The 27898-nt window shown below is 34.1% G+C and overlaps 1 long non-coding RNA gene across 1 annotated transcript; it reads left to right on the top strand.

The window, feature by feature from the left end:
- The first annotated feature begins 3442 nt into the window (after positions 1 to 3442).
- On the top strand, positions 3443 to 8293 carry LOC309620832. Its single transcript, XR_014239679.1, has 2 exons — positions 3443 to 6517; positions 6917 to 8293. It is a non-coding gene; the product is annotated as an uncharacterized lncRNA (long non-coding RNA).
- Positions 8294 to 27898: the final 19605 nt, after the last annotated feature.

Genomic DNA, 27898 nt, shown 5'->3' on the forward strand with positions numbered 1-27898 from the left:
GTTAGGTGTATTAGTAGGTTAGGTGTATTAAATGCATTTTTGACTTACGATATTCTCAACTTACTATGGGTTTGGGCACATAACACCATTGTAAGTCAAGGAAGATTTGTATAGACAGTTGCATTCACTTGCAACATACTTGAGAATGAGTCTAATATGCACTTGTCATAGAGCCTGTTCATAGAAAATGAGCAATGACAGTACCCAAACACTTATCTTTTCCTTTCTAAAATACAGAAATGAAAATGTCAGGATTCTGTTAGACATAGGCAAACAAGAAACAAGAAAACAAAACTCTTTGGGAGCATTTACCTTTATAAGAGAGAAGTGTTAAATCTTAAAAGTAGAGTAACTTGGACTACAGAATTAAATTTATCTGAAATACACTGTAAAATAATATTTCACATCACTTGGATAAAATCACTTAAAAATTTCAATTCCATTTTATATTTTGGATTAAGTAACTTCACGCATAAGCATTTATTTATACAAAATAATTTTTAAAGGAATATGCTAGCTATATGACCTTGGGCAATTTACTTAGCTTTCCTGTAAAATGAATATTTCTCACCTTTAAAATGGGGATAACAGCTTTGATACAAAGATTAAATGAAATAATATAATTACATACATAGTTTTAAATAGCTACAGCTAATATCGACGTTAACAATATTCACAACATGTACAAACAGCCTCAAATTGAGGTGCATACACGTATTCTGTGGATTTTCAAATATGACTTTGGAAAAATGGCAGCCATATGTACACATATGTATTAAAGTTAATATGCAGAAATTGAGATTATTAGACTGTGTTACAATTTGCTATTCTTAACTAGATTGTTTGGTCAGTGTTTCCTGCCTTAAATTTTCATTATTAAATGAAACATGAACAGCATAGCTATGAAGGAAGGTTATCTTCATTTAGCTATAACAAGATTAATATGGATCAGAAGACTTATCTGATTGCATCCTTAAGATCATCAGGATTTGAAGTGCTGCTTCCCCATGCATAATTGGGCTTTAAAAATTCTATGATTCTCCATTAGTGAGTCAGATATTCTAAGGGCAAAAGCTCTTCCCCAGTTGTCAAGTAGACAAACTTGAAAGCTATATTAACTCTTTAGGTTGCCAAAGAACTATAATGGGCCTAAGGTAATAACTCACTGAATCTGACTTTAGTGACCTGAATTAATTAGAAATTAACTTCAGTTTGGGGTAAACCTTATACTAAATAGTAAATTCCAAGAAAACAAAAACACTAAGAGGTAAATTATTTCACTACATTATTCAAATTTTTATTTTAAACTTCATTTGTATCTTTATATTCCTATGACTATTTTAATGGATTTGATGGAAAATATATGATTGATAAATTTGACAAATATGAGCACTCGCTTCAGCAGCACATATACTAAAATTGAAATGATACAGAGACACTTAGCATGGCCCCTGCGCAAGAATGACACACAAATTCATGAAGCAATCCGTGTTTTCAAGACCTTTGGACTGCAAAAAAAAAAAAAAAAAATGACATATGTGATATTAAGCTAAAGAAACCAAGATTTTGAAAGCAACGTTAAGAAATCTAAGGTTGTTACAACTCAACTTTTCCTTCATATAAACTCAAAAAAGCCTCTTGGCCACTGCCTCTTTTCAGGATCTCCATCCTTAATGAAGGACATGCAAATAAATTCAGAAAAGGAGAAACACATTAATCATTTGGCATTTGATAGTCTTGAATTCTACTATTCTTATTATAGACTATCTGGCATCATATGGCAATGTGAGGTTTTATTTTCAGTGAAAAATCTCAATACTAAGTAGAAAAATATGGCTATAAAATGATACATTTTCTATTTCATCTATGTGAAAATATACAGAAGTTTAAAAGTCGTTATATATAAGCATTAAAATCACTTGGGATCTTTATATTCTTTATCTTCTGTTTCTCAAATTGTATATGCTATATATGTATATTGTTTATAAGCAATGGAAATAATGTGATATCTTAAAACACTGGAAATTTTTTTGCCACAAAGACCAAAAGGAGTCTCAAACCTTCTACTCCTATAACCAAAATTTTCTGTCTCCAGATCTCTCAAAATACTTACATTAATAATACATTATATTATAATATATTCTTTTTTTAATAAATTTATTTTATTTACTTATTTATTTTTGGCTGCGTTGGGTCTTCTTTGTTGTGCGCGGGTTTTCTCTAGCTGCAGAGAGCAGAGGTCACTCTTCGTTGCGGTATACGAGGAGCACAGGCTCCAGGTGCGCGGGCTTCAGTACTTGTGGCACGCAGGCTCAGTAGTTGTGGTGCACGGGCCCAGCAGCTCTGTGGCACGTGGGATCCTCCTGGACCAGGGCTCGAACCTGTGTCCCCTGCATTGGCAGGCGGATTCTTAACCACTGCGCCACCAGGGAAGCCCCATAATACATTCTAATAAGAAAACACATTAGGGCTTCCCTGGTGGCGCAGTGGTTGAGAGTCTGCCTGCCAATGCAGGGAACACGGGTTCGAGCCCTGGTCTGGGAGGATCCCACATGCCGTGGAGCAACTAAGCCCATGAGCCACAACTACTGAGCCTGCGGTCCGCAACAAGAGAGGCCGCGACAGTGAGAGGCCCGCACACCGCGATGAAGAGTGGCCCCCGCTCGCCGCAACTAAAGAAAGCCCTCGCACAGAAACGAAGACCCAACACAGACATAAATAAATAAATAAATAAATAAAGACGCTTTCATTAAAAAAAAAAAAGAAAACACATTAGCCTCTGGCTGCTTCAAGGCTATATTTGATAAGTTTTTGAACTCCCAGCTTGTTATGGGCAGTAGGGAGAATAGCTCTGTTCTCAGTAGTTGTGTTTTTCCCGACAGCAGTTCCTCAGGGCAGTGCACAGACACCTTTTAACACATGAACAAATGTGTTTGTGGGTTAAACAAGGTCCAGGCTCTGCAATCATGACCCAACAAAGGGCTTCATAACGTGTCTTTCCACCTATTTCGTAGTCTAGTTTTTCCAAGATATACTCCTAAGAAAATACTTACCAGAAAAAAAAAAAAAAAAAAAAAAAAGTGGCGTATGGTTCACTCTATCCAGTGTCTGAAGCTGTGTTTCTATGGCAACATTTAGAATTTGAAACACTCCAAGAGCCACCATTTCTCCTGTTAACAACAAACTTTTCAGGGAAACTGCTGAACTCGTAGTGACTTTTTTTTGTTTTTACAGTGAGACGTTTTCAAGAATTTATTTTTCTCTAAGTCTGCAGTAGGCAGGAAAAAAAGGAAAAATGTATCTTCTAACACCGCTTTTTCTTATCTGCTTTCTCACTTCAAACAAGTTTCTCACTGTGTTTCTGCCCATATTTTCCCAAATCCTAAATCGAAAAATTTGAAATAATATATTTGTGATAAGTACTCAAGGCTGATCAATGTTCTTAAGTCAAAATGTACAGCACAATGAGATACTTTATATTAATTACATGGTGTCTTATCCTTAAAAAATTACGTCTATTATTTCATTTGAGCCCCCCAGTAGTGGGACAGTTATTATACCCACTTAACAGATGTGTGACTAAGTTATGAGGGAGGATTTTGCCTAAAGTCAAATGTGTATTAAAAGCAGTGGTGGTTCTAGAACCCATGTTTTCTGACTTTAAACTCTGCTGTCTACCAGATAATCTTCTTGATACTCTCTATTCATTACTGAGGTCTTAGAAGGTGGTAGATCTTAGATCCTATTTTACAGTTTCATACTCTGTTCACAATGGACCCTGAATGCAAAATCATACTTATCTAAACTTTAGAAAAATATGGAACTACACTTAGTCTGATTACAGCTAAACATAGGAGGCACTGTGCCAGTTGCTGCCTTTTGCTCCTACATTGTGCCTACAAAACAAACAAACTAGTGGCTTTCTAAATATTACATTAACATTTTCTTCAACATAGATGTATTATAAATAATCTAGTGGCATAATTATGAGAAAAGCTTATATATTCAGCAGCAAATATTCTGTATTATTTAATACATCTGTGGTTAGCCAGTTTAAAAGGTTGTATATATGTGATATAGGTACAAAAATATTCCTTCTTATAAATATTAGATAAATTAACCTCAAAACAAGTTGACTTTGTTAAGTTGGAATAGTCTGGTGACACAATTTCTGGTTAAATTCTTTTTGTTTTTTAACTTCAACGCTTATAGTTGTACATCCTTCTAAAATGCATAAGTCTTCTGTTCTGGTTTTTATTCAAATATCTAATCTGTCGTTTACATTAATGGGAGAATTCCAAGGAATACCAAAGAGGTAATCAGTCTATATTTATAGGCTCAAGAGTAGAAAGAGACCCGTGGAATGGCACAGTCTAATTTTCTCTTAATGTGTTGTACTTAGTTTAACACATGCTTGTTGAAAGGTTATTTTATGTTTTCTCCTTGACAGTTCCAGTTTAAGGACCTTTGGTATTTACATTATTCCTTTTATTCCCTGGAGTTTGTTGTAGTACAGTGAAAAAATGAGTCATCGAATAACATGTGATGACCTGAAATAGTTGCTGTAGGTTCCCAAGAGGCCAGACATAGAAATAGTTTAAACCCTGACATTTTGATCATTTCATTGGACAAAAATTCAAAGGAATAAAAGTTGCAAAAAAATATGAACAATTATTGTAATGTTGAGAGAGTTTTAAAGTTTTTAAGGGTTGTTTTGATAACCATATCTAATAGTGAGTAGGTAAATATTAACTCTGAAAATCATTTGCCTGCAATCGTAAGTTTTGTCTGTAGGTGCCTAACACATATATGGAAAAAAAACATATAAATGAAATTGATTAATCTACCAAAATGACTAAGCAAAAAGGCTTGCTCTCTAACATTCAGAATTCTCCTTAATCTTGTGATATAATCACCTTCGATTGTCCATAGCCATAGTTCCATGCTGAAAATAGAAATGTGTTCCACTTCCGCTTTCTGAGGGGAGAAAAGACCCACCTTTTTTTTTTTTTTTAATTATTTATTTATTTATTTATTTTATTCATGGCTGTGTTAGGTCTTCGTTTCTGTGCGAGGGCTTTCTCCAGTTGCGGCAAGTGGGGACCACTCTTCATCGCGGTGCGCGAGCCTTTCACTGTCGCGGACTCTCTTGTTGTGGAGCACAGGCTCCAGACGCGCAGGCTCAGCAATTGCGGCTCACGGGCCTAGTTGCTCCGCGGCATGTGGGATCTTCCCAGACCAGGGCTCGAACCCGTGTCCCCTGCATTGGCAGGCAGATTCTCAACCACTGCGCCACCAGGGAAGCCCAAGCCCCACTTTTGACAGGGAAAATAAAAAGATCACTTGGGCTGCAAAATGCAAAAATATTTCCATTTTTATGTACATTGGAAAAATCATTGCTAAGAAATCATTTGAAAAGAAAGAATTCATTGCGAGCTACAGGTGTGACAACTGTCAAATTGCAATACAGATTTTTTTCTTTCATGGGGCTTTATTAATTGCTGAAAGAATTACTCATGAGAGTTTTAAAATAGAAATGTGGAAAATCACTTCTCCCCAAAAAAGGGCTCAAGTAATTTGTTATTATTGCCCTATGATACTCTGTTTTTCGGTTGTTTGCTTGCTTGCTTGCTTTTTTACTTTTAGATCAGAATGAATATGCTCTGTACGAAGTTTTTTTATCCTTAGAAAACCATCAAAAGACTGCTCTGGAATTATCTGCTTTTGAGCTAAAAACTAGTCAGATAACAGGTGGCCTGAGTGGGTGAGTGTGAAATTCAAGGGCTAGAAGGAGAGGGAGATTTGCTTGCTTAAAATCTTCCTCTAGTTCAGTGTTTGAACTCCTTAATTTAATTAAAATACCGAGCAATTGTATTTGATTTCCTCTCCGTAATAATAAAGGCATAGACTCGTGAAAGTGCCTGACACATTCAAGAAATATATTATGATTTGTGTTAGATGTGTGTGCATTTGTGCATTTGTTGTATGTTTGCAGGGCCACTACTGACGGTGGAAATGAGAAACAGGCTTTGGGAATTTTGTGAAGGGCTAAAAAGTTTGGACTTTATTCTGTGGTCAATATAGATTTCTTGAGCTGATGGATAACATGATCACATCTCACACAGGAATTAAGCTATAATGGCAATATTGAAAAGAACTGGAGCAAGTAAGAGTCTAGAGGCAAGGAGAACTATGTGGAGACTTTTGGAATAGTCTAGACAAAAGTTGATGAGGGCCAACAGGAAAGGAGGGAACAGATCCGAAAATATTTTTTGATAAGCTGACGCCTTAAGCTTAAGTCATCTGGGAAAACTACCAGTGTATAATATCTCAATGAAGTATTGATTGCTTTCGTCTTCTCCTTGGAGGGCAAACCTCATTTAACTACAAGAAAATGTTCAGCCCTAGAGAATAATGAAGTACTTACTGGTACTTTAACCATGACACAATGAAACAGTATATTGGACGGAGTTAAAAATTCTGTTTTTCAGCCAGCAGCTTCTTAATGACAAACAAGGCCTTATATATATATATTTTTTTCTCGAACCCGTGTCCCCTGCATTGGCAGGCGGATTCTTTTTTTTTTTTTAAAGAAATTCACGTTCTTTTTTTTATTTATTTATTTATTTATTTATTTATTTATTTATTTATGACTGTGTTGAGTCTTCGTTTCTGTGCGAGGGCTTTCTCTAGTTGCGGCGAGTGGGGACCACTCTTCATCGCGGTGCGCGGGCCTCTCACCATCGCGGCCTCTCTTGTTGCGGAGCACAGGCTCCAGACGCGCAGGCTCAGTAATTGTGGCTCACGGGCCCAGTTGCTCCGTGGCATGTGGGATCTTCCCAGACCAGGGCTCGAACCCGTGTCCCCTGCATTGGCAGGCAGATTCTCAACCACTGCGCCACCAGGGAAGCCCAAGGCCTTATATTTTAAAACACCAAAAGACTTGGAGATTTTAAAAACTAAAGAGCTTAGATGATAATCCTTTGCTAATAAGAAATCACAATGGACTGTAAATAATCTTGAGTACTTGTCAATAAAGGAGAAAAGTATGATAATTACAAGCAGGCTAAACTTTTTGCAATTATTATCTGCCTTCTTAAACGGAATATAATCGAGCTCAATTCTATGTATCTGAGATTAGGAAAAAATGAAAATATTACTATACCTATTTCTAATATTACCATTTTTTCCCTTTTATGGTTTGCCAAATTATCAAAATGATCTTCTAGGCCATAGCTAAAAAATAGGTACCCTAAAGCACTCTATCTTTTTGTTTTCCTGAGTTCTTATGACATATAAGGACATTAAGTACTGCTACGACACAATGCCATTTTACAATTAAAAATTTATTAAATTACTTCTGAACCAGACGGTCTGGCCATCCTCCTCTCCTTTTTCCTGTTCTTTGAATTATTTTTGGACCCCAGCATAAATCAAGGTAAATAGACCCTGTGAATAGAGTATGGGCAGAATGATTCTTCTTCTGAACAGGTAGTAAATATTAAAGGTTGATCAGACAGTACGTACTTGACAAGATATTTTAAAACTGCATATTTGGGTTCCATGCACAAACCACGCATGAGTGCACACACACACTCACACATTTATAAAGACTGATGCAAAACAGAACCAAATTTAAAGGATCAAACTAACCACCCCCTCAAATTCTGTCAACCTTCCCACCTGTATTCTTACTTCCATGTTCCTAACTCAAACTGGAAAAAAAGTGATAGGCATAACCAGAAAATGCTGTTGTTGATTTAGTAGTGAGGATGGGAACAAGAGAGAGAAAACAAAGTTCTAGTGTTGCAGTGGTGTTGAAGATTAGAAGCCAGACCATACTGGGGAATGAATAGAGCCTCAATACTATTTTAAAAGAAAGATAGTGTTTACTTTGCTTTTTTCCTCTTGTTTCCAATTCTGGTGATCTTGATCTTGTGAGGTTCAAATGAGATGATGAATGTGAAAGTGCTTTGCAAACTGTAAAATACCATAGATTTTAGGAACATTACACATTTGGGTTTAGGTAACATTTCAAATGATGTAGTAATTTTCACCTCTCCTACTCAGATTTAGTTTCTCAGCTACCCACACGTCACTTTAAAAATGTTAGCCTTAAGCCATTTCATTTTTATTATGTAACTACTAAGAAGAGCTATGAACTTAGCTAGTAAAATGTTCTTGCTGCCTAAGTAATCTGTCAATTAGAAGGAGTATTTTCACCCACTAAAAGATGTCCTCTTAGACTTCCACAAGTTTCCTAAAGAAAAAAAAAATTAAAATATAAATAAAACAGGCAGAAATATAAAATATTGGAAAAACAAATCTGCTAAACCACAAATTAGAAACACATTGTTAGACTTCTTAGTAAAATGATTATGTAAACAATTCTGAATTGAGCGCCTTCTGTGGGCATGGGCTTGTTTATTTCTCTCTTTTTCTCATTCCATACTTAATGTACAATTGTTACGTGTCCTGTGTCCTTTCTTTTCCTACATATAATGCTGGCCAATCCTTGGCAATCTGAAAGAACATTACTATCACAGAATTTTTAAAATGAATGTGAATTTAGAGATTATCCAGTAAGAAAATCACACCCATCTGGAAGGTGAGCTCCGTCAAAGTAGAGGCCATATTATATTTACAGTATAGCTGTATTCCTAAACTTAATAGCTTATATATAATGCATAACTGATATTTATGGAAGAGGAAATTCAGTTCTAAAAAGATTGTAACTTGTCCGAGTTCACAAAACTAGAATCCAGATCTTCACTCCTAGCATAATGCTTTGCCTGACATGCCACAGAGTTTCTTTAAGGATCCGATATCATCTTCAAATGAGTAAAATTTAGGTAGGAGAATAATATTTTCTTGGTTATTAATGTATAACTCACACTAAATTCGTAACTCTTGAATCTGATTATGTTGATATATACTTGGTAAATTATAAACGATACCTACTTCACTTGGTTTATAATTGGACAATATTTGATTACAATTTCTCGACTTAAATTTGGAACCATGCAAAAGACAACAGAATTAAGTGACCAAAATAACAAAAAAGGTATTGTTGTCCCCTTTAAACAAGCAGTAATTAATTACTAGATCTGAAACCACTTCTAATATCCAAGAAGTTTATTAATTATCTTGCCAAGAATGAAAGCTAAAAAAAAAAATCTCCAGAAGAAAATTATGCATAAGATTAGTTGATAGGTTATATTCTGTGAGGATTAAAAGTGTTTCAGTGAATAATATACACCAAAAGACTCGTACAGAGACTCTTTGTTTAAAGCAACCTTTGGTGGTAACAAAAGTATTGTTATCTCCCTGTATCCTATATGTCCCAAAGTTTTGCAATTTCAAGCTTTACACGTTTCACAGAAAAAGCCTGCCATTGCCTTCTACTGATAAAAATATTGCCACGCAGATCATGGTGCCCATATTCTACGTTTAATTAATTTAGACCTTAGAAGAGAAAGTACTGTACTATACTGGTTAACATTGGTGACAGCCATATGGAAACCTCATTTCATCTGACTATCCGTTTTGCACTCCATCCAGAAACCTATGTCAATACTGAATTTCTTCAGTATCCTTCTTTCTTATATTATAGTTAAATATGTTGTTCCAAAAAGTTATCCTCTTTCACTTTCTATCCCCTGAGGAGATTGAGGACAGTTGGTCATCTTACTCTAAGTGAGATTACTATTTATATTTAGATATCATTATGAAATCACTCCCTTGGTCATTGCCAGCCTTAATAATAATTATTATAATATACATCCATTGAATGCTTACTAGGTGCTATGTACTTGCAGGATTCCATGGTTCCCACAACTCTTTGAAGTAGATATTACCTCTATTTTAAAATGGAGGAAACTGATGCTTTGAGAAAATGACTTGTCCTAAATCAACGAGTGGTTGATCAAGCCTTAACATTGGGTAACACTGCAAGAAACAAAAGGATAAAGGGGGCTCAAGTTATGATTTGCAGTTGGGTTTTCTAACCTCTACCTCCAAAGTGAGGAAAAGGAAATAAGAAGAGGCGATGGTGTTGGGGCAGTGGGATGAATTGGGAGATTGGGATTGACATATATACACTACTGATACTATGTATAAAATAGATGACTGATGAGGACCTGCTGTATAGCTCAGGGAACTCTACTCAGTGCTCCGTGGTGACCTAAATGGGAAGGAAATCCAAAAAGAAGAGGGGATATGTGTGTATGTATGGCTGATTCACTTTGCTGTACAGCAGAAGCTGGCACACCATTGTAAAGCAACTGTACTCCAATAAAAATTAATTTAAAAAAAAAAAGGCAATGGTGTCATCAGTAAGTTTCATTCAAACTTTTGAATGAAGTGCTCACCTTTGATCATACTTTTCCTGGTTTGTCTTTTACCTCTCAGATTAATGAAAAGTCTCAGGCATTTTAGTGATCTAATCCCAGGAGATAATCATGATTGTCAGCTCTCTTCTTTCTATAGTGGAAACCTGTGCTGAAGGGACTACCCCTAATGTTTCTGTAACCTGTTAGAAGATAGTAGAGCTCTCTACTGTCAAAACTTGCTCCTCTCTGCCAGTCTGCTTTCTATTAACCACATTCCCCTTCCCTTCAAATACACATTTGTATGGCTAGCAATGTCACAAAAGACATGAGGAAAATGCAATCAATAAAGTGGGATACGGGACACATGGATTCCTTATTTTAATTTTTAGAAGGAATTTTTCTATCTTTACTATCTGAACAATTTAAATTAAGACTTATTTTTAGTCAAGTTTTGCCACCTCTAAAAATTCAATTGTTAGAGTTACCATATGATCCAGCAATCCCACTCCTGGGCATATATCCGGAAAAAACTATAATTTGAAAAGATACATACACCCCACTGTTCATAGCAGCACTATTCACAATAGCCAAGACCTAGAAGCAACCTAAGTGTCCATCAATAGAGGAATGGATAAAGAAGATGTGGTATATATATATATATATATATATATATATATATACAACAGAATATTACTCAGCTGTAAAAGAGAATGAAATAAGGCCATTTGCAGCAACGTGGATAGACCTAGAGATTATCATTTTAAGTGAAGTAAGTCAGACAGAGAAAGATGAATATCATATGATATCACATATTGGGAATCTAAAAAAAAAAAGATACAAATGAAATTATTTTACAAAACAGAAATAGATCCACAGACATAGAAAACAAACTTATGGTTACCAAATGGCGGGGGGGGATAAATTAAAAGTTTGGGTTTAGCATATACAAACCACTGTATATAAAATAGATAAACAATAAGGTCCTACTGTATAGCACAGGGAACTATATTCCATATATTGTAATAAACTATAATAGAAAAAATCTGAAAAAGAATATATACATATACATATATATGTAGAACTGAATCACTTTGCTGTACACCAGAAACTAACACAACATTGTAAATCAACTATACTACAACAACAACAAAAATCAATTGTTTACAATGTATACATGCCATTGATATATAATTACCTTGCATTCAGAGAAAGAATTTAAAGATTAGGAAACTCATTCCACAAGGTCACACTTATTTTTTCAATAAAACAAGTAATGAATACCTAGAACCATAAAGAAGCATATGTTAAAAGCATTAATGGAAGAAAGATAAAATGAATACCTTTAAAATGCTATGATTGAGATTTAATTGGTGTAGATTAAAGTTTGTCATTTTTCTCTCAACAATAACCTTTTAGATATATTTTTTAAGTGAGTAATACTATTTTAAATAGAAACTGAATCTTTTATAAAACTGGACTACTTAGTATCCATAATTAGTGGGTGGTAACACATTTATATTGAAATTTCTAGATGACATTTTCATATGTAAATGTGCTTTTTATATCATTTAATATGCTGCTCTTTTCAGAATTTCAAAGTTCAGGGAATGAGGTTGCCTTAGAAATGAGATTTGTCATTCTCTTAAAAGAATATTTCATTAGCTTTCTGCTGCTTATTAAGTTTTAGACTAACATCTTCATTGAAATAAACGTTTTCTTTTTTTGCCTACCCAGAAAAAAAATAGAAATCTACAATTCATTTAGAGATAAGATCTGTCTCCCTGTCTCCCTCCCCCCTCCTTCGTACCCACCCAATGGCTCTGAAACCCTACCCGTGTATAATAGGCTTCAGCCAGACTTCTCCGTAAGCTTTTTTGTTTTTTTTTTAAGAAGCGGAACAGTCTATTGCATGTAACTATTTGAAAAGGAGCAGTATGCCCTTAGTCACTTCATTCAAAGGTTTCCATTAATTTAACATTATTCGTATGTAAATAGAAGCTCCTCTTTCTGCCAAATTGGAAAACACGTACTCATACTGATGACACTAGGTTAGCAGAGCTGGTTCCCTGTCTTACTGATGGAAGCATAATATGAGGCTGTAATTATGGCCATAAGATAAATAGACCAAACGTGCCAGAGATGTTACAACTTTGTGTCAGTCTTGGAAGTTTGATGAAACACTTCAGTATTTGAAACACAGGTTGACTTTTTACCTATTTTTAACTCACCAGCGGTTGCTACATATACAAAGATAAATGTTCTCTTGGTGATTTCTTTGTAACACACGTTGAAATACAAATAATGAATATAATAGATTGAGGATAGAAAGAGATAACTTATTTTTTTTTACATCTTTATTGGAGTAGAATTGCTTTACAATGTTGTTAGTTTCTGCTGTACATCAAAGTGAATCAGCTATATGTATACATATATACCCATATCCCCTCCCTCTTGAGCCTCCCTCCCACCCTCCTTATTCCACCCCTCTAGGTCGTCACAAAGCATCGAGCTGAAGAAAGAGATAACTTATCTTTATACTGCTGTTCATCTATGCTAGTATATCACTTAGCCATACAAAACACTTTCATACACAAAATGTCCCTGAATGTCATATTTGCACTTCCAAATTTTGCATTCCTAGTAAATGTAAGCTGAAGTTTCACTGAAGTATGGGTTGGGGGGGGCATTCATCATTCATAAAATTTGTACACTGGCAAAGAAGAATAAGCCTTTAGGAATCCCAGATACTCTATATTCAAAATGCTTGACTTCTGAGAACTGTATTTTTTGCACTCAAAATTTTTGTTATGAGAATTACCTTTTAAAATAACAATATTCTCTTTACAAGTTCATTCAACTGCTAAGGTACATCTCTTTCCCTGAAAAAAATAATAACCCTTGGCAGCAGTGAATATATTTAATTAATATAAATATATTTTTATGACATAAGAAAGCAGCTTTATATTGAGAACCCTTTAAGATACCAAGTTATATTGATAACCCACTTGGTTATTATTAACTACTTACCAATTTAGTATTTTTATATTTTTGCATCAGTTTTACCTTAGAATTCCACTGAAGTATTCTAACATACTTTGTATCATGACTGCTTCTCACATTTTGCAAAATGATTTGCTTACCAAGACTGAAGAATGCAATAAGAGGACATTATTCACTGACCTTAAGTAAAGATATTGCTCTAAGAACTTGTGGCCAAGCATAAATGTAGCTGGACAAGAATCCAAAGATTACACTTAGAAGCATTGATTATACTAAAATTAAATATTCTTTATCAAGAAAAATTATGCTTTGGAAAGTGTTTTCATTTTCTTCTTCCAAGCCAGGTGTTTAATAACAGAAAATACCTCTCTTATTTCACAGTCTTGAAATTTGTAAAATCTAGTTTTGTTTAGTAGTTACCCTGGTTCCCTTGCTTATTTCGTGGAAGGGGGAGATATTTTTCTAAAGAAAGACAGACAATTTCCACTTTCTTGATACTATTTAAAAACACACTAAGTACAAAAGCTTTTTTGGCATATAAAGTATTGCAGTTTTTTTTCAAAATATCAAATTTATGAAAATGGGAATGAAAGTGGGAGGATTTTATTTCTCCTCATATACTTTAAAAATATACTTTTATAGAAAAGGACTAACACAAGATACCTTTTAAAAAATCACCATGATATAAATGAATTTGCTATTTTAAAAGTTTAATCAAAAATAGCTCCTTTTAAAATCAAAAACCTCTACTGTAAAACTTTTATCTCTAAGTCCAGGCAGGTGATAGGTTTATACAAATATTTTAGACACAATAGGTCAAAAGAGTAAAATCTTTCAACAATAATGAGGTGTAATTTGATGCACTGGAAAGAAAACTAGAAGAGCAATAATAGACTGTGTACCGCAGTCAAAACACTTTAGTAAACTAAAATTTGGTGGGTATTTTTTTTCTAAAGGCGATATTCATGTTTTTTGTAATTATTGTTTTATTAATTCCACCATTTATATTATAAATGCCATTAAGTTGTGTCATTAATAAACAGCATGATAATGTATTAGTGAACCAGTTAACAATAGCTGTAAGACTGATGAATACTTAAACTTTTATTAAGGGTTTCTAAATGCCCTGGACTAATTAAATCTTCTCATCCCACCAGAACAATGTTTAATTATCCTGACTATACAGCTTATCAGCAAGATATTAATAGAGTATTCTTGTTTCACATATTCAGTGGTACTTTGGCACTTTAGTACCTTCAAAAGCCATAAGATGAATGCAGCATAGTTCTTTATATCCTTTAATCATGGAGACCCTGTCAATAAAACTATCACTTTGCATTGGTGCCACTTCATTGAACCGATCTCATGAATTCTGAATTCATCAATGAAGTAGTAATCTATTACTGGAACTGACATAATTTTTATTAGTACTATGTGTGATTATATGTGCTGATACAGCTTTCAGGAGTTGATTTCTTTGCCTAAAACAAAACTGAAATTAGAGGAACCCATTACCAGGGAGTTGTCAGTCCCTGGATGGTCTGTCAGAGCCACACATTTATCTGAGACAGGTTATAACAGTAGATTAGCATAGATTCCTAGGACTTTATAATAAGAAGGAATGTAGCCCAATTGTTTTATTTTACAAATGAGGATTCAGTTAAGTGTTTCTACCTAGCCCCTACCTTTTCCCCATTAAAAATGTTGCCATGCAAGTCAATGAAGTGTAACAATATTTAGCCTTCAATAAGGGACAGTTGATATAAAGCAAATCCTTTTAAAATCAACAATATAAATTAAGGTCATTTTGGTAATTCTCTGACAGCCTTTCCCTGTTAGTATTTACCATTTACTCTAAATATTTTACTGTCCTCGGACATGATTAAAATGCATCTTTCATTTAAAAAAATAACTTTGTTATCTAAAACTTTTGACCAGATTAGGATATGAGAATCCTCTAGCAGAAGGAAGAATTTTTAGCTACTCTACTTTACAGCATGTTTCAGAAACAATTCTCCAGTGGTTCCACATTCCTCAGAGCCCTTCCTCCATGGGCAAATAAAAAGAGAAACAAGGAATGTCAGCACTTCGATGCTACTGAGCGCGTACAAATTTTGGAACTATTTTTCTCCAGTCAGAAAGTACTAACTTTGAAAAGTACTTTGAAAAGGCATTTCTAGTGGTAACTCTTGATGATTTATTGCTAGAATATTCGTCTTCAGTTGAGGCTGAAGTTTCAATGTAAGAATGTGTTAAGAACTTATTTCTGAGAGGGCAATAGGTCTATTGGGGGAAGAGCGAGGTTGTTATTTCTAATTTAACATCTTGTGAATTATTTTAAAATATAAGTTTGTTAAAGTGTTCACAATTTAAAATGTTTAATTTGGAAAGTAGGCAAAGGTAGAAAGGAAGGAAAAATTTACCTGCATTACTTCTATCCAGAATAATTATATTTTTATTAAAACAAAATAACATTTAAAGAAGATTATAAAAGCAGATTTATGATACATAGAAAGGAACATAACTAAAATAAATATATTAAATAGCCATTGTGCGAATACGTTATAGATACAAACTTACCATAAATAAAAATAACAATACCTTCATAATATAATATTTCAGATAAGAACAAAATAAATTTAAAACCTTATGAATTGCATTTTATTTTCTTTTTGAAAGAAGAGTGAGAAATTTTTAAAATTACTTTATTTTAATATTTGATATATCTTATATAGCTGAAGTTTTTCTTAGGAGAAATAAAATTTATATGTAAAGTCAGTGCCTGAAATATCATTTTGAAAATACAGCCACAGTGGAATTCATGGCACTGACTTAATCATGCTGAGGTTCAGAAGAGATTTTGTGAATTAAAAAGATTATTTCTATCATTTACACCAGTTATATTTTCTTCCAGTAAGCATTTAAAACTTGTTTTGGAAAATGGTATGCAGAACAGTTACCTGGTATATATTATGAGATAAAGTGGAAAATACATATGAAAAACAATATTCTGAAAACTTACATTGTTCAGAAAGTAATTAGGTTTCTGCTAGCTGATAGACACAATTATATTTGTACTTTCACAATACATTATTTTGTGCACTTTTCATCATTTAATAATGTATCCATGTTTTATATGTTTTGTGTACTTGCACTGATTTGGGAATTTGAGTGTCTTTCAACATCATCTCAAGGTATCCTAAACCCTAGCAATTAGCAGTGCATTGCTTATAAAATGTCATGTGTGTTGTATATTTTCTATAAAAGCATTTATAATTCCTTTAGCAGAGAGTAAACAAATGCTTAAAATCTGTTTTTACTTTATTATGAATTTTGTATAGCTAACAATTAAGATTAGGTTTATCTAACCTCAAGACAAACCTGGTATGATCTATGAAGTTTAGTAGCATAATTTCAGAGTAATTTATTTTAAGTTTTGAAAAGTATTATTTTTTAGTCAACAAAATACTGGTATAGATGATTCATATTTATAAATGTAAAGTGCATTGGAGATTCTTAACCTTATGGTCTTTTAATGCAAAATTTATTTTATTAGATTTCCTTTATAAATTACAATTCCATTCTTTGTCAGTTTTTAATGTCTCAGGCCCTTTCTTTTGTACTATGCTTCTGATCTTCACTAAAGTCATCTGTTAGATTGTAATAAATGTTAAACTAGTCATAAATACTAAGCTCAGTTCCAATTGTTTTATGAAGCACAGATCTGTTTTAAAAATCTGGAAATGAAATTCACATTAGCATTTGGGGAAAGTACTATATCAACACCATAGTAATTGGCTTACAGTGCACACAGCTGGCTAGAAAATGAATTATGATTACCAATTAATGATAAATATACATAATGTACTGTGACATAGTAAAAAAAGCTGTCTTATAATTTAACAGTCAAGTTTAATAAGTAGTACACTTAATTTAGCTGTTGCTACCTGGGAATAGAAAGCTATTTTATCATTCATTCTTTGATGAAAGCCTCACTGAAATAAGGAAATTGAATAATAGACAGATGAGGAGAATTCTAATTTGAGCAGATTTTTATTCCTGGTCATAGAAGCGCAGATGAGAAGTTCATCTTCAGATCTACGTACTTATTATGCGGGAAGATACAATACTGAAAGAGCAGAAGAGAAAAAGGGAAGAACCAAATTTTCAGATAACACTCTTCACCCATATCCTAAGTCCCTTTTTCTAGCCAACTCTTGTTTATGTTTCAAAACTCACTTACTATAAGGAAGTTTTAAAAATTCCTGTCTTGATGAGATGTGTTTCTTCTTGGCTCTCATAACACCTTGTAGGTACCTCCATCATAGTATGTAAGTCACTGACCTGCAATGGCCCACTTATTTTTCTGTTTCTCCTACTAGACATTTCTCTCAAACCGGATGATTTAATCTTGTATCTTCAGAAGTTAAAGTAAGCACTTATAAAAAATGGTACATAACTATTAATTTCCAATAACCAGATTTTATTGTACAAAATCTATAAAACAGCCATAAAGGGCTTAAATGATAGCTTTTATTAATGTGTTGTGGGCACCATACTGTCCTCACAAACCACGTTTGCTGAACTTGCCCAGTTTCTATTAGTATCTTAAGGGGATGGTGCTTCTTCATAAGGTAATGCGGAGTCTTTGAGGAAACTACAGCTTGGATAAAGATTACATCAGTCATTAGAGCGTTAATCAGCTCTTCTTCTGAAGCAATGGATTTTTTTATTCAAGTGATTGAAAATAGAAAAAAAATGATACCTTTGTTTTCTGTCCTGATAAAAATTCACAAGAAAGCTAGATACTGAAGAGGGAAAGGACCACAGCCTTGTAGAATCAGAGCAAACCTAGTATCATTTTGTTTGAACCAGGTCTACTTTGCATTAGAATGGTTCAGTCTAGACCAGAGGCAAATGGTATTTCTGACAATTATTTTTTAATAATGGATTTAAAAGGAGAAAATCTCTACAAATGCTTCCTTTCTAAAAAGCTTGGAAAATTCAGACAACTGCACTTTTAAAAACGTCTGGCCACTGAGAAAGAGAGAGAGTTCAATTTTTAAAAAGCAAGATTTTTGGTAGCAAATGTCTCATATTCCCCAATAGTACCTTGCCATACAAATTTATCCTCTAGGGTGTGACTGTGATCCAAGAAGGTCTACTTAATCTGGATAGAAAGTTCATTTTGAGGCTAACGCAGTGTCATTCTGGTTCTATTTTCGTTAATGTCACATCAACTTGGCTTCCAAAATGTCTCAGTTCCTTGAAATAAGGAGATATGAGTATATTTCCTTACTTTAATTTAGTAAAATAGGCTTTTTGTTGGACAATTCTGACTCAGTTGCATTTGTCAGTACAATTTCGCTGGCCAGAGGCTTATTAATAAATGGAAAACTGGGAACACTTGTGTAACTGTGGTGTTCCCAACTGCAAAGACATTTTCTCCAAAAAATGTGACTGCAAAGACATTTTCTCCAAAATGGAAGAGACCTCAGGATTTGTAACACATCAGATGATTCATTATAACCAAAACAATGCAAAGACATTAGACTATAAACTAGATTTCACTGGAATTTCAGTACAACACTAGTCCTGATACTAGTAACTTAATAGTTCAAGTGAAGTACAATATGGTTTGGTTTGTGATGCAGTAACATTTTAAAGTGAAATTAAGTTTACAGTTATTACTGGGAACATTTCCTGTCACTTGTAAGATAACTCAGCTCTCATTTTTTTAAAAAATCACTATTTATAAAAGTTATCAATTTGACAGCACTTCATATTTTTTTATTCAAATAATAAGAACAGCAATGCTGCAACTCTCTGCGTAATTTCCAACTAAAGCATCTGTTGTGTCTATCACTATTTTGAAAAGTCTGTTTCCTGGGTGAAGAATTATTTTGGTCAGCATATCTTAGCAGCACCCTAGAAAGGCAGCCTTTTTTCCTCAGAGCACTAAAGATGATCATGACACTTCTTGACTCTATGAGATACAGATGTAGATCTGGTTAAGAATTTCCAATTTGCAACTCAGCCATTTCTTCCTCTACAAATTGAAGGCAAGAATTAAATATCTTGACATGTGGACATTCCTAGCATAGTGCCTGGTATTCAGTAGTACATGACAGTTTTCCTTTCCATTTTTCTTTTCCCCTCCAGAATATACCTAAAAGAAATGAAAACTAGCACTACATGATTTTGATTGCTTGACTTTTTTCCATCTGCTTCAATATCTGTAAGATGTTTTTTTTTTTCTGTATCATTTTCTTCTGATCTAACAAAAGAATTCTATATAAAAAATGGAATACAATGAAAGAACTTTAATTAAAAGACTACATTATAGGAAACAACTCACAAACAAAAATAGATGAACCATAGAGGATTCCTTTATGCCATACTGAGTAAATTAGTAACTAAAAAGGCAGTCATTGATTCTGGGATAATAGAGCAAGTGCTCTTTTGTATATTATTTGATGGTTAGCTTGAGATGAGCATTATAAAAATAAAACTCAGTTAATACAGATTAAAAACAATAAGCATGCAATGTTTTACTTATCCTCTGTGATGAAAACATTAATACTTTAATACAATACTGGAAAAAAATGTCTAAAATTATTTAGCAAGTTTACCGTGTTATGAAAAACATATAGCCTGAACCCTAGACTGAGACCCCTTTTGACACTACACTGCATCCTATTTATAGACATGAGTTGTCTCATTAAACAGGTATCCCTTGAATGGGTATCACTATTTATGTTTTATCATCACAATCATATTAACAACAATAATCATCTTAATTTCTATCATTCTCAATCCTCATAACAACCCAATGAGATTGATGCTATTATTACCTCCATATTATAGAAGAGGAAATTGAGGCTACAAGTGATTAAGTACCTTGTAGAACAAGGCCACACAGTGAGAAAGAAAGGAATTTTCTTTAAAAGAAATATTAGAACACTTCCTTCTTTGTTCTCCTTGGAAATTATTATATGAAAATCAATTATAATTACATGGAAATCAATGGCAAACCAGTGTGTGTGAACTAGAAATAGGCATATGCTCTTCAGTCTTATACACAGGACTGTGGTAACATAGAAATCACACCAGCAAATGCCCCATGCTGAACGTTAGAAGTGACAAAACAATAGTGGTGACATAGCCTACTTAACATTGAAACTAAGTTTATTTTGCTTCAGCACAGACTGATGAGAAATGTGAGTTAGAAAGCATTTCTGTATAAAACCAAAACTTACACATATATCATATAACCCTTTGCTTTTTTGTTAGCTCTGTATCTTTGACAAGGCATATTTTTGAGCAATTATTTGAAATTTCTTTCTTTTTAAAGTATTTTCTCTATCTTGCATGCCTCCTTAATTCTGTATACATTCTTGAGAAAATCTCAACTAGTCTGAGAAATTTCAATAGTTTCTTCATTGAACAGATATTTACTAAACTCCTACTCTATGCCAGGTTCTGTCTTAAGGAATTTAATGTCAAATGTCAAATATCTACATTGATAATCTGAGACATGGTTTGGATTCACTTTGGCATTTTTGTGCGTTAAAAACAAATTACTTGGGCTTCCCTGGCGGCGCAGTGGTTGAGAATCTGCCTGCCAATGCAGGGGACACGGGTTCGAGCCCTGGTCTGGGAAGATCCCACATGCCGCGGAGCAACGAGGCCCGTGAGCCACAATTACTGAGCCTGCGCGTCTGGAGCCTGTGCTCCGCAACAAGAGAGGCCGCAATAGTGAGAGGCCCGTGCACCGCGATGAAGAGGGGCCCCCGCTTGCCACAACTGGAGAAAGCCCTAGCACAGAAACGAAGACCCAACACAGCCATAAATAAATAAATTAATTAATTAATTAAAAAAAAAAAAAACCAAATTACTTCCAAATGTATTGGTACAAATAAATAGGTTGTTTCATAAAATGTGTTTGTCCCAGATGGCTACTACTTGTTAGCAAAAAATAGCATCTATATATCTTGTTGATATCATCACTGCTAGCTTGGAATTCTTGAAACATTAGGAGTAAAAAAAATGCAACAACAGAAAAATGTTGAGGCTTTATCTGCTAAGGGAAGACTCAATCTTCACTAAAAGAGAAACACTACATTTTTCGTAAATTACTATCTTTTACAGAAAGAACTCGTTCAGGAGAAGTGACTATCAATTTTTCAGTATTTGTGCCTTTCACGTAAGAAGAAATGAAACAGGAGTTAAGAAATTGGGGTTCCTACTGTTGGCTCTACAGGCAGTAATATGTTCTAGTTAGACAAGTAGGAAGGGAAAGAGTTGGACACAAGCGGCAAATAAGAACTTTCTTTCCCATATAATGCCAAAGATCAAAAGCTTATCAAGCACTTGAGAGCCAAGAAATCAAAGTTGTGCCTAGTGAGCTAATGCATCTGTAGTCCCAATCTGTACAAAAGTCTTAAAACTGGGAAACGCAGGTGGAGTTAAAGAATCGGAGGCATCCATTGTCAGGAGCAAATCAGGTTTGGTAATTTGATAATAGAAGTAGAATTGGATGGGAGAAACCTGACCACAGTATTCAGCGGAAGTAAGGGTCCAGAATCCCAGAATGTCAGTTTAGAAAAGAAAACAGGATTCTGAGCCTGATAGTTTGCTTTCTGATTCCTTTTCCTGCTTAGCGTAGGGATCCCTAGTGCTGCAGGTACACAGATGAAGTAGGAAGGAATTAGCTAGAGAGAAGGAACTGGAGGACTGCAGGTGTACACTAATGCGACTCTAGGGGTGCTAGGAGTTTGGGGATATGGTACAGGAAGCATCCACTCATGTATGGAGGATCTTCGTACTGTCATTTTTCAAATCTCGTCATTGAATTCCCAAGCCTGTCTGTTTAATTATCTCATGGGCATGATTGCAACAATGAGTTAAAAATGTTTAGGTCTCTTTTGGTGAAAAAAGTTCTTTGAGTTCAGGATGTTTAGGTTAACCAGAAAGTGTTAAAGAATTGAATAATTCTCATTTTAAAACAGAAGAATGAACTCAGGTAACTGAACTGTGATTTTTTTTTTTAATTTATAGTTTGGCTAGGTGTTTTGCCTCACTTTAGCGTCTCCTTTATTACAGCATAAAGCCAAAGAAAATATTGACCTATATTTCCATATTACTGTACTGAAACATTTGTTCTTGGAGGAAGAATTGATTGGCCATAATTGTTTCCAATAATATAGTTTTTGCTTCCAATATTAGGTAATCCCAGGAAAAGCATTTCACTCAGATCTAAAAGTTTGGTAAATTATAGGTTATACATTTTATTTCAAGAATATAATGTTGGGCTTCCCTGGTGGCGCAGTGGTTGAGAATCTGCCTGCTAATTCAGGGGACACAGGTTCGAGCCCTGGTCTGGGAGGATCCCACATGCCGCGGAGCAACTAGGCCCGTGAGCCACAACTACTGAGCCTGCGCCTCTGGAGCCTGTGCTCCGCAACAAGAGAGGCCGCGATGGTGAGAGGCCCGTGCACCGCGATGAAGAGTGGCCCCCGCTTGCCACAACTAGAGAAAGCCCTCGCACAGAAACGAAGACCCAACATACCCAAAAATAAATTAATTAATAAATTAAAAAAAAAAAGAATATAATGTTAATATTCATCAGGCACCATTCCTGAAGACTATCATTTTTCAGCCAAAAAGAAAGTAGAACATTTTAGAAGTATTTATTTCTATGTACTTATTTCATAGCAAGACTTCAAGTAAGTCACTGTCCATTATAAAACAATTAGTGCGTTCTTATAGCCAGCTAGACAGAAAATGTCAGTTCTTATGGACTTTTCCAGAGGGGATAAGCATGCTTAACTTTTTCTCTTCAAAAATTAAGTAGTTTTTGTTATCACATATGGTTAAAAGATTTAAGAATTTAGTGCAAGATCTTTTGTCTGTATGCATTTATTAACTAGAGGTGTGTGGCTTGGGCATCATAAACTGAGTTGGTATATTCTTTAAACTTCCTGCCTCCGCTTTTGTCACCCAACTACTATATGGCATGTTTTGCATATGCTATAAACCTTCAGTGAAACTTTTCTTTCAAATTTAAAATAGCTTTCGAAGTGCTAAATAATATAGGTATTACAAGTGTTGCGACAAAAGAAGATCATCAGCAGAAATGCTGCCTAGAAGATAAACTTGAAAACTTAATTAGCACACCAATGTTAGTCCATTTCAATCTTAAAATACATAACTTGCTTTTTTTGAAAGCCAGTGGTTTACAGAAAACTTATTCAACAAATATTTCTTGAGACTGCCTCTATATCCAAGGAACTCTCTTACGTTTCAAAATTCTCAGTTTCTATAATTGTACACAGAATATTGAAGTTGAAGTTTTCCAATGCTACTGGCTGTGAAAAACCTAATTTGATATAATCCACTTAAGGTTCACTTAAGATCAGTGAATTAACCTGACTACAAGAAAAAAAACACATGAAGAAAATAGTCATTTTTAAAATATGGTTGAATCATGAATCACAATTGCTAAAGCTAAACTGTGGTTTAAGATCCCTGGAGCCCATTATACCTAAGGGGACTTTATTCTCTCCACTAAAGACTAAATGGTAAAGAAAGTTAGATTTACTGAATGTACTATCACGATAGCAAAGTATCAACCCCTTTCAGCTTTTGCATCTGTATTAAAGACAGAATCTGTCCTAATGGCAGCTAAGGCACTGCTATCCAAGATAAGATTAACAAGGGATGGGGTCCTACCTCACTCATATCACTGTCATAATTGCTCGACTTAGCATATTAGAATTCAGATTAAAATATACCTAATAGTGTTTAATTTGGAGAATAGTACCTTAATTGAAACTTTAGTTACTATCCACTGTAATTTGCTTTTAAATTGTTTAATGCAGCACTGACGTTATAATTCGAAAAATTAATTTGAAGAAACAACGTGCTTTAAAGGCTATATTTTGTTCTATGTCTTAAATAAAATGAAGAATAAAAATTGAATTAAAAAATGTGATAATGGATTTTTAAAAAAATAAATGATTTTGCTTGGGTGAGGAGGCTTCAGTAGATGACTGTCTGCTAGATTGCTCTATGTTGTTAAAGATAATCAAGAGATGAGTGCATTGGCCACCATATTTTGAAACGCTAGTGGGCTAACAGAACGTTGTATTTAATCTAGTGTTCATGATGAATGTTGGGAATAAAATGGCATCATTTGAAGAATAATTAGAAGCATATATGAGTCACGAAAGAGAAGCACATCCATATTGAGAAATATAAATTAGCTTTAGATGACTAGTATGAGACTTCTATGTACAATGTCTCAGGACTTCCTGCTTCTTAAAAGATGATAATGGCAAATAGATTATAAAGAGCTGATGTATGTGAAATATATATCACTGAATACAGAAGCCTGAAGTCTCTTGCTAAAGAATTACTATAAATAAAAAAGGACTAAATCCCTGGCAAGGTACAGCTAGACCAGAGTTCCCCAACCTCGGCATTATTGACATTTTGGACCAAATAATTCTTTGTTGTGGGAGCTGTCCTATGCATTGCAGGTAGTTTTGCAGTATCCCCAGCCTTTCTCCACTAGATGCCAGTGGCAACATTCTTCCAATTATGACAATCAAAAATGACTAGACATTGCCAGAAGTCTCCTGAGGTGCAAAATCACTCTCAGTCAAAAACTACTGACTTAGACCCTAACTATTTCCACTGGAGTGAAGGAGAAGTTTAGAAAAGGAAGAATAACCACTACCCCAAAGATAGCCACAAAATAAATATTATGGAAGAACAGAAATTATTACCTAATCTAGAGATATGCAACTCTCCCTTATTTAAAATGACATCCATGGATTATTTAAAAGCATCTCTGATGGACTTGCTTGGGCCTCCTTCTTTTTGAAGAAAAGAGCTACTTTTGGTGTCTATGAGTAATAAAAACAGAAACCATCAAGGCCAGCAACTTTCCATTCATTCTAGCCCCAAGTGAAGTCTTTTGTTAGTGCCATCCTGACTAATGCGGATGAAAGTGCCAGAAGAAATTGGGATGAATTCATCAAAATATTTAGTTATAATTTGACAAATGTAAACATTTTTCATGCTTTAGTTATTCACTGTTATCAATTAGCCATTTTTCCCCCACCATGAGATATTAAGATGAATGTTTGAGGTTGGCAATAAGGGTAGACAGTGTTACCCTTTATTAAAAATAAAAACAGGGAGAAAAGAGACTCATAATGAGAACATATTATTCTTTGGTACAGTTTGAAATGCCTTATGTCTGAAGCTTAGTCATTGTTTTCTACCTATGAAAAAGTAGGCAAATAATAGTATGACCAAGCAAAATGCTAGAAAAAAAAGAAAATGTTATTTTGTGTCAAAACATGGTTGTAATTAGCAATCAAAATTTACTGCATTTTTTTTTCTGAAAGTTTTAACAAGGAATATCTTTGGTTCTCTCTGTCTCAGATTTTGGAATTACTCCACCTACCTTTTCCTTGGCAACCTCATGTTGCTCATCTAAAGAAAAAAATAATAAGATAATTCATGAAATTATTTATTTTCCTTCACTCTTGAAAGCTTGAGGAAGAATTTATTTTATTCTATAATTTTTTCTTGGCTTCCATTTGTTAGCAATTTCCACATGGTGAAATCCAGGTGTTTTACATAGAATTTCTTTATTATTGTGGACACCAAAAATAAATTCCATCTGCTTGGGTTTTATAAAACCATGGATTACATGTGTTCCAAGCTCTGTTCATTTTGTTCCATGACTAAATATTCACTGGACAGTTTTAGGGTAGAAATGTCCAACAAAAAATATACGGACAGATCAGAGGAACATATTATTGCCTACTGAACACAATTTTGCATGCTTAACTACCCCATCTATTCTGTTTTTTCATAAACCTAGTCTAGCCCAGTCATTTTTAATTTACTTCCATCCCTTTTTCATTCTTTTTAGGCCATCTTCCAAATTAGTCACTTTAGAAATCATAGCCAACTCAAGATGATTTATGAGAAATACACAGATAGGGAATCGTGTAGTTGGCAAGGTGATTAATTTTTGGATGTAATAATTTGCTACTTCTTGAAATAATTCATTTTCTCAACAAATGTAGTTTTCTTTCTCTGTCACTTTTGATCCAATTCAACATATCTCTCTTGCTATGTTTACCAAGGATCTAAATTTTTCCATCATGAAATAAAATCACAATTATTTGGATTATTCATGCTACTTTGGGAGATTTTTCTTCTTATTATGAGTTGCTTTCTATGTAGGTGGAGTATTTATTTGGCACACTGAATAAACAAAATTTATTTCAATTATCCAAATATATCTTTAGATATATGTATCTAATGTATATGCTCAGATTTTTGCATTATCTCAATACTTATGAAATCGTAATCATTTCCAAAATGTCCCTTGTACAAATGATAATGTCTTTCCTTGTATAAGTGGACTTCTGATTGATCCTGGAAGGAATGCTGTGCAGTTTTATGATGAAATCAGGAGCATATTTGATATTAATAAAATGGTCAATGTTTCAACTCAGGATCTAGATTTTGGATTTTCCTCCAGGATGTAGTTAAGGAACTCTCCCCCTATTAAGATAGTGCTGACCTCTAACATGTTTCCAAAACAAAGATAGTAGACTCTCATTTGAAGGAGAAAAATGTGTGTGCTTTGCAGAATAATTCAAACACATGTATCATATAAGCTCTGATGTCAGCATTAACTAATGGGAGATTTTTTTTGTAAGCATACAAATAAATGAACATTATCAGAGCAGAACATTTCTTTCTTAATACAAAAAATTATTTTTTATAATTTTATGTGTTTTTATGAGACTAATATTCAGTAATAGTCACATTTATTACTTTTCCTTGAGCAGCTTCCTGGGAAGTAATGCATTCAAAATGATAGCATCTGTGATTTATGTATATCATTACATATTTTCTGAAAATTGGTGCATTCAGTCGACTGCAGGCTTAATTTTAAGCTATTAAGAGAATTTTCTTTATGGACGACTTTTTGTAGGAACAAATGAAAAAAAATACAGTTACCATTTTAACTGTTTCGTTTGTAAGAAATAGTTTTATATCTCTGAATGTTGAGTCCTTAGATTATTTGCAAAGCCTTAATGAGTCGCAAAGTTCTAGTTGAGGAATAATCTTAGGTTGTTCTTGACCCCCTGGTTTAACTAACAATGTAGTCTTCTACAATTGTCACTTTACGCTGAATATTTTGAGAATCATATCTCTGCTATGGACTCTGCCAGGTGCTTTGTCTATTACTTCATTTCTTTACTTTCTCATCCCCATTCTAACTTGCTTAGCCATGATGAATAACATATTCTGAACTCAGCGCATCTTCTAGGCAGCAATCCAGTGACTTCCTCCCCTCAGGTTATTTGCCCTGAGTATATTCAACATTCACTTTTCTAAGCTCTGTGTTTTCTGAGGACACTCAAAAGGTCTTAAATTTGTGGAGAAAATAATTCAGCTGAGCAGTATCAGCAAAGATAAGCGATCTTTGCTATGAATATTTCATACAAGATTATGAACCCTTTGTTGAT

Source organism: Balaenoptera borealis (genome assembly GCF_965194805.1).
Source record: "Balaenoptera borealis genome assembly, chromosome: X".
Classification (NCBI taxonomy): domain Eukaryota; kingdom Metazoa; phylum Chordata; class Mammalia; order Artiodactyla; family Balaenopteridae; genus Balaenoptera; species Balaenoptera borealis.